The 12,279-nt window shown below is 38.9% G+C and overlaps 1 long non-coding RNA gene across 1 annotated transcript; it reads right to left on the reverse strand.

The window, feature by feature from the left end:
• Positions 1–5,592: 5,592 nt before the first annotated feature.
• On the reverse strand, positions 5,593–11,582 carry LOC145659686 (uncharacterized). Its single transcript, XR_014125789.1, has 2 exons — positions 11,485–11,582; positions 5,593–9,125 (listed from the first exon to the last, which is right to left on the reverse strand). It is a non-coding gene; the product is annotated as an uncharacterized LOC145659686 (long non-coding RNA).
• Between the last annotated feature and the right edge of the window lie 697 nt (positions 11,583–12,279).

The raw sequence follows: 12,279 nt of genomic DNA on the forward strand, positions 1-12,279 counted from the left end.
AACGAATAATCATACATTCCTGATATTGTCTGCGTGACACTCTGAGCCACAGCCAATACTGCAGGCTCTAAATAAGCAAAATAAATAAATGTAATTTTGTTTTATTAGGGTTGTAGCATGTACTGCTTATAGTCCTTTTGAAATTGCTGGAATTACTTATTCTTTTACTCAGATAAAATGCAAAGTGCAACATAGACCATAAGACAGAACACCGTACTTGACACAAGGTGCAGCAGGTGTGAAATGACTCAGTAAAGGGACCTTTACTGGTCTAAAGGTGATGCTATTGCACAGCATTTTATGTTATGAGCATTTCCTCCCACACCTTAAGGTGTAGAACCAAAATGCACTTTCATTGCATTAATGGACAGTGTTTATTCTTCTTGTCCTTAGAGAGTAAAATTACTATGACACAATACAGTTACTACTATGTAATATTAGTGGCTACAACTGATTTTAACCTAAAATACATTAATATATAATAATGGAGGCCTTGTTTTTGCATTTATTTACATTGAAAATAACAAAAATAATTAGAGTCGATAAAGATTAAAGAAGGTAAATTGAGAACAGTGTAATAAAGGACTAAAAACTAAAAAGACTAGAAAAGACTAATGAAGTCATCATGTGTCCCCTCTGCTGACCCACTGGGGGAGGATTCCCATCATGCACTGGTGGAGAAGGGGAACTGTGATTTTTTTCACACACACACACACACACACACACACACACACACACACACACACACACACACACACACACACTTTTAAGATATATGTTAATGTTTCTTCATCTCATACATAAATAATCTCTCTCTCTCTCTCTCTCTCTCTCTCTCTCTCTCCCTCACTCATTCTTTCTTGCAGAATGGAAACATGTCACATGTCTTTAGATGTGTTACTGGTAATATTACAAATTCCCAGAGCAGATTTATTTTTCGTTTTGAGAAATTTTGACACATATGACTATCACTGGGGCTTCCCGTTTTGAGATACGTTTTGAAGACTTAAAATATCACGTGGGTTGTGTTTAAGCCCAGTTTGAAAGTGCGGATGATTGGGTACTTTCTCAATACTGCACACATTAGAAGGGGTGTGCTACGTACATGGGATACGTCTATCTTAACAAGCTCTTGTTGAGAAAATAAGAGACATTCTTTAACTGACTGAAGACCCAGAAATGTCTGTGCCAGCAGGGGGAGCTGTTGTTCATAGTAACAAAACTAAAGTGTTTCAGCAGCAGGGACTTTCCCGGCCCGCTACCAAACAGCACCGGCATGCAAATAGGCTTGGCATGATACACAGTGCCAAACGGGCAGGGAATTTTTGGGGAGAGAGAGAGAGAGAGAGAGAGAGAGAGAGAGAGAGAGAGAGAGAGAGAGAGAATAATCCATCATAATCCATCATTTGGACTGTAGGTCAATTATTTTATAAGGGTGTTGTGCAATAAAAAAACCTCACCAGTATATTCTTTTTGTGACTGTTTAATTGCGTGTGTTAACACTGTGTTACTGTACCAAACACTAACAAGAGTCGGTCTGAAGCGTCTCCACTCAGCAGAATCGTCTTCATGTCCTCATGTGACCCCTCCTCACCTCATTACTCTGCTTCACTTTCATCACTATATATGCAGCAGATTTTGAACTGACGGAAGTTTATGCTTTTTAAAATATCTTCTCTCTCATCACTAAACAAGTGCATTTTCAAGCCACACCATTTTAAAGCCCTTTGTCTTGAAGCCATTTTTCTTATAGTTTTCATAGTCATTAGTGCTTCCAAGCAGTTTGGTTGCTATTAATTTCAGCATGCAAAACTCCATCCATGTAACATGTACACAAGCATTATATTCAGGTGCTATTATAGAAGGGAAGGTAAAGATACACACACACACACACACACACACACACACACACACACACACACACACACACACACACACACACACACACACACACACACATACACACACAAAGGCAGGTTCTTTATGTTGGACAGAACATATGCTGTCAGAGTGGGTGACAGTCTGTCTTCTTGTATTATCATAGACTTATATAGCACCTTTCTAATACCAAAGGATGCTCCATTACAGTTTTGTTTGTACTTTTTATCACCCAGTGTGACTGAATGACAGGAACAAACACAAGACGTCTAGGTTTTGAACTTTGAACAGTGTGGAATCATCGCTTACAGCATTTTCTATGGGCAATGTTTTTAGCATTGTAAAACAATAATATATTAATATAATTGCATGACTCCTAGAAATAGGTTGATCCTATTACTTCTTATAGATCTTTTTAATAGATTCTTCTCATAATTTGGTAAAAGAGGCATTGTAACAGTGAGCTACTTATGTAATTACCCAGTATCTATAATAGTACAAACTACAAGACTTGATGGTTATATGTTCTCTCCTGAGACTGTTGACAGCACAGCAACGAAATGACCCATACTGTTATAACAGTATGACAGAGTGACTCTATACCACCAGGTTTGTAGTGATGTTATAACAGTATGACAGAGTGACCCTTTACCTCCAGGTCTGTAGTGATGTTATAACAGTATGACAGAGTGACCCTTTACCTCCAGGTCTGTAGTGATGTTATAACAGTATGACAGAGTGACCCTTTATCATCAGGTCTGTAGTGATGTTATAACAGTATGACAGAGTGACCCTTTACTACCAGGTCTGAAGTGATGTTGGTTTGTGTTTGTTTATCCAGTAACTGGGAGTGTCAGAATTATCCTGCAATGTCATTTCTTGACATTGTTTTGCTTTCTTCACCTAGAATGACACACAGTTCTGCCAGCCAGAAGGCTGTTCCTCTTACTGTAGAGGCAGGTTATAGCAGGTCACCAGTATAGTTCAGTTTGTTTCACTTTCTTTGACTTTTTTCGTAAGTGAATAATGAACTAAAAAAAAATCCATTCTATCAATTCAATTGAAGATTCTTTACTGGCATAAAAACTGCATTGCTTGCATTGTCTGCATAACTTCGAAGAGTGTGGTAATTTTATTAAAAGTATCTCCTTTGTTAGATGTGATAGCCATTAAACCTTGACTGTTGTTTGTGTAAAGGCAACATTCCTGCAGTCCCTTCATTTACTTTACACTAAACCAAACCACCACATTATAATTTAGGCTGAAGAATATTGTGTAAAGCAGAGAGGCAGAGATAAGGCACAGGCCTCTCATCACTTTATTTAGGTGTGTAGTACATATACAGTTGTATGTGTGTAGTTGTAGTATTTGTACAGGTGAGATGTTTCACCAGTGTTTAACTAGACGCTGTAATAACAAAATAATAAGAATATGTAATAAATAAATTGTCCGTTTAGCTCAGTACTGGAGTAATGAAGATACTTTACCATGTTTTTAACTATGAGTAAAAAAAGCATGCAGGTGTGGTGTAGACACCACTAATCTTCTTTCCTTTTACCTTATAAATCAACCTTCTCTGTGAAGTTCTGCCTAGCAACATGTGATGTAATCACACACCAACAGAGGACAAGCCGAAAGCAACATTGTGTTGAACAGAGTTAGTTCTACACTTTTTATCCTCGTTTTATTTACGAGTTTTAATTCACTGGTTTAGTTGTTGACTTCTCTCTGACAGAATCACACGTATGACTCAATTCCGGCTCGGGCCCAGCGTAATGCACTGGAAATAATTGGGTGTGCACTCCTCTGCACAGTGTGTGTTATGCAGTCAGCCCAAACAGCAGGAGCGGTCTGGCCACATTACCACATAAAAAGAACAGATTCAGTGTATTTAATGAATAAATAATCAATAAATGACAAAAAGGTCATTTCCAAAACTGTAACAGTAACCTATTTACAACATTTAATGTTTAGTTCAGAAGAGTTTACCATCCAACATTTCTAAAACCCAAAACCGTTAGCCAAACTAATGTTTCAAAAATAGATTTGAAATCATTGGTAAAATCTTACAAAAATAGTACATACACCCACAAAAATAACATTTTCATGTTATTTCACACTCATATATTTCCACCATGAGATAGACGTGTTAGATTCAGAGTGCTGCACTTGGAAATAAGGTCAGGAGGTGGTGTGTTCAGGGGTTTGATCTAATGCAGGGAGGCGGAAATAGGAGGCATGAAAGAGGTGGACACTTCGGAGGGATGGGACATCACCTCTACCACAACTAGGATGGTGCTGCTCCCTTAGAGACTATGAGGTCAGTGAATAAGTCCACCCAGCACACCCACAGGTGAGTCCAAGGGTGCTGTGGGACATCCAGGGACTCGAGCTTCCCCGCAGGATGCTGGCAGTGACTCTTGGCCTGATAGAACGTTGGCACGGAGACTGGGGCATCGGCTCTGAGACTGGGCCATCGGCTCTGGGACTGGGGCATCGGCTCTGAGACTGGGTCATCGGCTCTGGGACTGGGGCATCGGCTCTGGGACTGGGTCATCGGCTCTGAGACTGGGGCATCGGCTCTGAGACTGGGGCATCGGCTCTGGGACTGGGGCATCGGCTCTGAGACTGGGCCATCGGCTCTGGGACTGGGTCATCGGCTCTGGGACTGGGCCATCGGCTCTGGGACTGGGGCATCGGCTCTGGGACTGGGCCATCGGCTCTGGGACTGGGCCATCGACTCTGGGACTGGGGCATCGGCTCTGAGAAGAGAGATGCTGATGAAAAGAAAAGAAACTAGCCTGCCATACTCACCCTTTAAGCCTTGAGTTAATTTAAACATGCTGCCCCTAAATCTAACATGCTATACATTAGCTAAACTTCTATAAATTACATCCCAGACTATAAATTAATGTAATCATTTTTTAAAAGAACACAAAGACATGAGTGGCTTTGCTGGTGGCCTCCTTTATCAAAAGGCTTGACTGTACATAACAATAAAATCAACTTGCTCGACTTGTAATTGGAAGGTTGCCAGTTCAAGCCCCACCGTTGCCTAGGTGACACTGCTGAGCCTCTGAGCAAGCCCCATAAGCCTCAATTGCTCAAGATGTATTCAGTCATAATTGTAAGTCACCTTGGATAAAAGTGTAAATGTAGCTGGTTTACCAGCTGTTACAGACAGGTAAATAAAATAGAGCGGTAACCATTCTGAAATCTTGATTTTTTAAGGTTTGAAAGATCAGCTGAGCTGTGCTGGGGTAAAGGCTGCAGTGGCGTGCTAAGTGTCCTCAGTACTAAACCTATCAAGGGAGCTGTAATCATAAAGTACAGGAAACAGCTATAGAAACAAGCTCTGGTTAAAAGAAGAAACATGATCTATTCTTTAACGCAGATGATTTTGACAACCTGCAGGGGGAGCTGTTTTTCATCTTAATAAATTGAAAGTGTTTCTGCTCCTGGGACTTTCCATCTTCCAAACAGAACAGGCACACACACAGGTTGGCATGACACGTAGTGTCAAACTGCCAGAGAGATAACAGACAGCAGATAACAGAGAGAGAGGTCTGTGTTTGATAGAACCATCAGTTGAACGACAGGTTAATTATTTTATAAGGGTGATAACCAGTAATGTTTGAAGTGCCTCAAATATCAGACAATATAAGAGCAGATTTCTTCTTCCTTATTGTGTGTGTGTGTGTGTGTGTGTGTGTGTGTGTGTGTGTGTGTGTGTGTGTGTGTGTGTGTGTGTGTGTGTGTGTGTGTGTGTGTGTGTCTGTGTGTGAATATTCTGTTATTGTATCAAACAAAAATACTCCAAAGATTCCAGTCTGAAGTGTCTCCACTCAGTAGAATCATCTTCATGTCCTCGTCTGACCCTCCACACTTCATCACTTTGTTTCACTTTCATCATCTGAAAAACAAAACAGTTCTTAAAATCACTCTTGTCCAGAAGGCTGTCAACTGTCAACGTCTGCAGCAAATTTTTAACAGAATCAAGCTTATACTAAATAAAACTAACTTTTTCCCTTGCGTTACCAACAAAAGTGTTCAAGTCATTTGAATTCATTTAAATATGTTTTTCTTGAAGGCATTTTCTAATAGATGTTGTAGCCTTTGTAGCAGTTTTCTAATTCATTGTTCTCATTCATTCATTCTCATTGTTCTCATTTCTCATTCATTGTTACTCCACATCAACCAGCAGGATTGAAGTTGAAATGATGAAATCTCTTTTCCAAAGCCTTAACTTTTTCCCTTCAGCTTTGCAGTGTGTGGGCTACAAAGCCACTCAGAATGCTGCAAAGTTGTGTGTAGTTATAAGAGGTTATTACTGCAGTATTCATCTGAACATGTAGGCCTAATAAAGTGTTCATCTTTGGGCTGGAATGACACAGTTATGACGGTCTGAGCTCTGTAATGACCAAGAACATAATGCAATGATGATCAGATTATTTACATGACAGACATACGGGATTTCTAATATCCCTCTGGTCATACAGAATGTGAAATACCTAACGTTACTGATTATGTCAGGTTAATATGCATTTGGAGACAATGGTAGCTTAATACTAAAAACAGATGTTTTGTTGTTGTTAGATGGTCCTAATGAATATACAAATAATGTTTGAAAATCCAAATAAATAAATAAATTAAACAAAGGGCAACAACTGCGACTGCCCTCTACTCTACATTAGAAGAGTCTGAATTTCTGCCTAGATGATGCAATATAGTATACAAAGAGAGAACAAATGAATACACATAAACACTGCATGTCAAACCTTCACCGCAGCAGCTACAGGAAAGACTATTGCTAGGATTATTGCTGAGATCATCATTGCTAAGGACATTTCATGAATTACTAAACTTAAGATTCACACATTCTTCTTCTAGCAGTGACTGTTTTCACTAATGACGTTACTGTAAAATGTTTAGCTGAATGTTAAATAACACATTATGCATTTTTATAACTTAAAGGGCCATCAGATATTAATATACATTTTTGATTAATACAGAAATCCCACTGCCTGATCTGTCAGACCAGGTAACAGTTAGTAGTCGTGGTTCTGAACTTTGAACAGTGCGGTTATAACTGCAGCATTTTCTGTGGGCACTGTTTTTTAGCATTGTAACTCTGCTAGGAGTGATTGCCTGACGTCTTGTGTCATCAAACGGCTCTCTCCAGGCGGCTACACCTCAAGCACCAGGTCGGCTTCTCTCCTGGGTCACAGGGGGAACAGGAGGGGGCTAGAAGCCGAGGGAACTCCGCAGGGACGTGAGGTTGGAGGTCATGTGGACCAGGGACTTAAGGGAGTACTCGGCTCAGGGAAGCTTACACCACTGTACTGGCTGATCACTATAAAAAGGTTGGCAGGAAGTGCCTGAACACCTGGTTTAACTGGTTTAGTTAGCTGGTGCATTGACACTGCAGCCTCTCACATCTCTTAGTGCACTTCCATGGCAACGTCCAATGCACTGTTGCCCCTGACTACATTCGGTTGGCCAGGCCTGGTTTGAAATTAGGTCAATTGCCACACATATAGGCACAACAATGTTTGACCTAAAACATTAATATGTCATAGTGAAGGCTTTGTCTTCGCATTGCATTTCATTGTTATTGAATTTCATTGCGTTACGTAGTAATAAGAGTGGATAAAGTTGAAAGAAGGTAAATTAAGAACAGTGTAATAACATCAATGGAAACTAATGAAGTCATCATGTGTCCCCTCTGCTGTCACACTGGCGGAGGATTCCCATCATGCTCTGGTGTAGAAGGGGAACTCTGATTCCCATCATGCTCTGGTGTAGAAGGGGAACTCTGATTCCCATCATGCACAGGGATGTGTTGAGCCTGTTGCTGCACATAAAGAGGGTCCATAACACAGACAAGGCCAAAGTCTTCATCACCATCTTCATCAACTTGTGTGTGTGTGTGTGTGTGTGTGTGTGTGTGTGTGTGTGTGTGTGTGTGTGTGTGTGTGTGTGTGTGTGTGTGAGAGAGAGAGAACAAATATAAGCAATCATTTGGACTGTAGGTCAATATTTTATAAGAGTTTCACCCAATAATCTTGTGTGTGAAAATGTTATTTCTGCATCAAACACAAACATGAGTTGGTCTGAAGTGTTTCCACTGAGTAGAATTATCATCATGTCCTCACTTGACCCCTCCACACCTCATCAATCTGCTCTCTTCTCCAGCAAAGACAAAGCAGGTCTTGAAATAACCATTTTCCTGAAGGCTGTTTATTTACTACAGTATATCACCTACAGTGTAGATGAACACACTACTCACATGTTTGACACCCGTGACACTTGTGAATAAGTTCACAAAGACATGGGTGACTGTACCTGGGGAGGGTGTTCCACTTTCAAAAAGAAGTGACTACACACGTGACTTCAATAGGGGGTTCCTATTTTGCAATCAGGATTTTTTTAAGGCCTAAAAGAGTACATTGCCTGTGTTTGAGCCCAGTTAGGAGCTGCACAGGAGTTGTACCTTTCTCAATATCAATCAAGGTTTATTTATATAAGTGAACAGAGAGCGTAATCCTAGGTACATTACAGTTAAAGAGGCAGTCTGTAAGCCAGACACTGAGCTCTGTGTCATAGCTTTCTGTCCGTTACATTTGTCTCGTGACTATTCACACACCATTCCGCCCTCCATGAATGCAGAGGCTGTGCGTAACATTATTCAAAGCCCCGATGCATTCATAGCTGGACGCTTCAACCACAACTCTCTTACATTTATGGCGGACATTTCAAACAATACTCTCTCGCCTTCTAAACAGATCCATTTGATATATATAGTGAAATAAGCCTCAGGGATGCCAACAGGGGGAGTTGTTCTTCATCTTAACAAATCGAAAGGGTTTCAGCCCCAGGGACTTGCTACCAAAGATGCTTGGTCAAACCGACAAGGTGTTTACAGACGTTATACTGCAGGGTGGGACAGGAGAGAGAGAGAGGTTTATGCTTGATAAAACAACTAGCGGGACTGTCAGTGATTTTATAAAGGTGTTAACCAGTGATGATTCAAGCACCTCACAAATATAATCTGAGGATCTCACATATTTCTTTGTTATTGAGTTTTGTGTGTGTGTGTGTGTGTGTGTGTGTGTGTGTGTGTGTGTGCATAAGTGAATACTGTATCAAACACAAACAGGAGTGGGTCTGTAGTGTCTCTACTCAGCAGAGTCATCTTCATGTCCTCATCTGACCCCTCCACACCTCAGCAGTCTTTATTTTCCTCACTAGCAAACAATGAAACAGGATTTTAGAGCAGTTTGGTTACTGACTGTTATTTCTAGAATGTAAAGTTCTGTCCATGCACCATTCACACAACCTCTTCATTCATGAAGCCTGAGCGCTACAGCTTTCTCTCTCCTTTCAGCTTTGCAGTGTTCAAAACTACAAAACCACTCAAAATGCTCTGAGGTTGTGTGTAGTTATGACCTGTTTCTCCAGTATTTAAATGGATGCTGTTTAGTTAACAGAGTACTGAAGGTATTTATTAATTTCAGTGTTTTATTGAAGCAGTTACTGACACTGAGCACTTTACTGGTGAATCACCAATAATTTGTGGACATTTAAATGAGAAAATTCAAGATAAATGGAGATAAATTCAAATACTCTACTTTCATATTAGAAATCAACCTCTCTTCTGAATTTCTGCCTAGCAACTAGTGATGCGATGTATTACGCTGTGCTTCCATGTGCAAAGAGAGGAGAGTGAAAGCATGTTGGAGAAAACAAAACCCTACATAACAATCCCTCACCCGGCAATCTCTCACCAAAGATGTGATGCTGTACAATTGTTGTGTTTATTTTTTATTCTGACCTAATAAAAGATCAGCTCAGATGCGTTAGTGCAGAAATTCCAGATATTCAAACTTCACATGCTTCACAATCACAGGATTGAATCGGTCCAACTGGGTAACAGTGTGTCTTTTTCCTCTAGATAGGTGTTAACTTCCAGGGTGTTACGAGTCAAGCTCTTGTCCAATACAGTTTAGTTTTTACTTTTTGCCACTCACTCTGATTGGGCTGGTAGTGGCCTAGGATTTAAACTTTGTTACTATGGCGTCACAGCTTTTATGCACTGTATCTCTGCTAATAGATTAATATAATAACATGATTCATGATGCATGACACATAATAAAGAAATAATCATTTGCTAAAATGGACATAACAACAGGTTAGTAGCAGGTCACCATCAGGTGTTTTATTGGCATAAAAAATAATGGAACATGTGTACTACATTGTATTTTCCAAACAAACAAATTTTTCCAACAAACTGTAATCTTTTTCTTGAAAAACTCTTCAAGTCTTTACTTTTTTTCTCCCTTTTTAGATTAACTGTGGTATACGTAAACACTTCTGCAATCCCATAATTTAGTTTTTGCACTATACTGTACCATCTGAATGGAAGAACAAAGAAACATCTTTTCTGCTTGAAGAGATGATTTTTATTACAATAGCACAGTCTTAACAAAGACTATCAACACAAACAAACATAATTACCCTCCCTTTGTCCATGTGGGTCAGTGTGGTGTGAAGCTATGCTAGCTATTCTTCTGTAAAACAATCATATATATTTATATAGTATATGTGCAGTTGTAGTGCATGTATGGTTGTAGTATATGTACAGTTGTAGTATATGTACAGTCATTTAACAGGACACTGTAATAACTGTGTTTGTTTACCTCAGTACTGGAGTAATAAACACATAGAACACTGTGTTTTTAAATCGTGCATGAAATTATAATTTGAGTAAATGTAACATAGTAGGAGCAGGTTAAACAACACTAGACTTTTTTAACCAGTGCTCTCCTTTTACTTTCTAAACCATCGTCTGTGACATTCTGCTTAGCAACATGTAATGAAAACAATAAAGGATAAATATAAAAGACCAGTATGTGGGTCAGCACTCTTGCTACACTGTTAAAGCTGGTTTTATTTACTAGTTTAATTTACTTTAAACTAGTTTAACTTACACAGAGAAGCAAAGCTAGTTAAGTGTGAGGAGAGTTGGAGACCCCTAAATGATTAAATATAGCAGTGTGATTTAATAAGCAGGACATCAGGTGTACAGGCACACTGCACTACTGTCTGTGTAAAGATTAGCAGAGATAAAACACACCTTAGAGAAATGTCAGATACATGTGCACATTGATCTTCTCAGAAATTCAAACTGGTAAAGGGTACAGTGCATGCTTTGGTACCTCTGTAGACCCAGGCCTGACTAGATTAATATATTTAAATATTTATGTAACATGTTATTATTATTATTATTATTATTATTATTATTATTATTATTATTATATAACATTTAAATATGTTATGTCATTTCCTGAAGACTTCTTCTCGCAGTCTTTATAAACCTGCAGTTTCTCTCTGCTCGAAGGACGTGAAGGTGGAAAAATACTCTAATCCCTCAGTGTCATAATATATGAGGTTGGTGCAATAGGTGCTGAGCTGTGGGGTTACAATCAACCTCCTCTCATATTTTCTTCCTAGCAACTAGTGATGCAGAGCAGTTACACATTAATGCCACGCTGCCAAAATACCATAATTACTTATTCACTTATTCACAAAAAACAAGCAGCTTACCGTGGTAACAGTAGACTGATGAGCTTGCTTGGCTCTAAAAATGCCACTAATTTCAGTAAAGTTCATAATAGTTGGAGTTCAGTATGACTCAGGGAAAACAGACTTCTGGGAAATCACATGGTTTCTCAAGTGTGTTATATTGCTGCCAGCAGCAGGTCAGACTAGTATGGCTGCGTTCATTTGTTTTTTATTTTTCTAGATACTTATTTAATTAATTCCTTTACAAACAAACATCTGGGTCATACTTTAATTTAAAGATCTGCAAGTCATGTCATACCATAAACTGTTTAAAAACATTTGAGATTTAAGTTGTGAATTGTGTAAACATCTTAAATTATATACTATATTATATAAGTTGCTTTTAAATCACACATTTATACATTCACTGTAGCTTATTAATAAAGGTGTCTTTCATCAAGTTGTTTTTCTGTTTAGAATTTTCCCATCAGAGTTGCTTAGTTTTTCTCATTCCTTTTAATCATAGAGTCTTAGGAATGCTGAAATCTTCTAAATGTAAAGAATTATTTTGATATGTGTATCAAGACCCTGAGTGACCATGTTTACATTCAGATACAATTTCAAATATAATGATCAAAAATGCAAACTTTGATTATATTTTATAATTTGACTAGATATTCCATTCTTTAAGACTCCACAAATCTGTATAAACTCTTTTGACAATTACATTTCATGTAGTACAGCAGACTTCAGGAGTTGGACATGATACTTAACTGAGAGAAACGTTACAGAGTACTGAGAGTGCAGTAACATGGAGGTCCTACAGGGGCAGCTGTT

This window comes from Electrophorus electricus, chromosome 1, assembly GCF_041902795.1.
Source record: "Electrophorus electricus isolate QZ-2024a chromosome 1, ASM4190279v1, whole genome shotgun sequence".
Lineage (NCBI taxonomy): Eukaryota > Metazoa > Chordata > Actinopteri > Gymnotiformes > Gymnotidae > Electrophorus > Electrophorus electricus.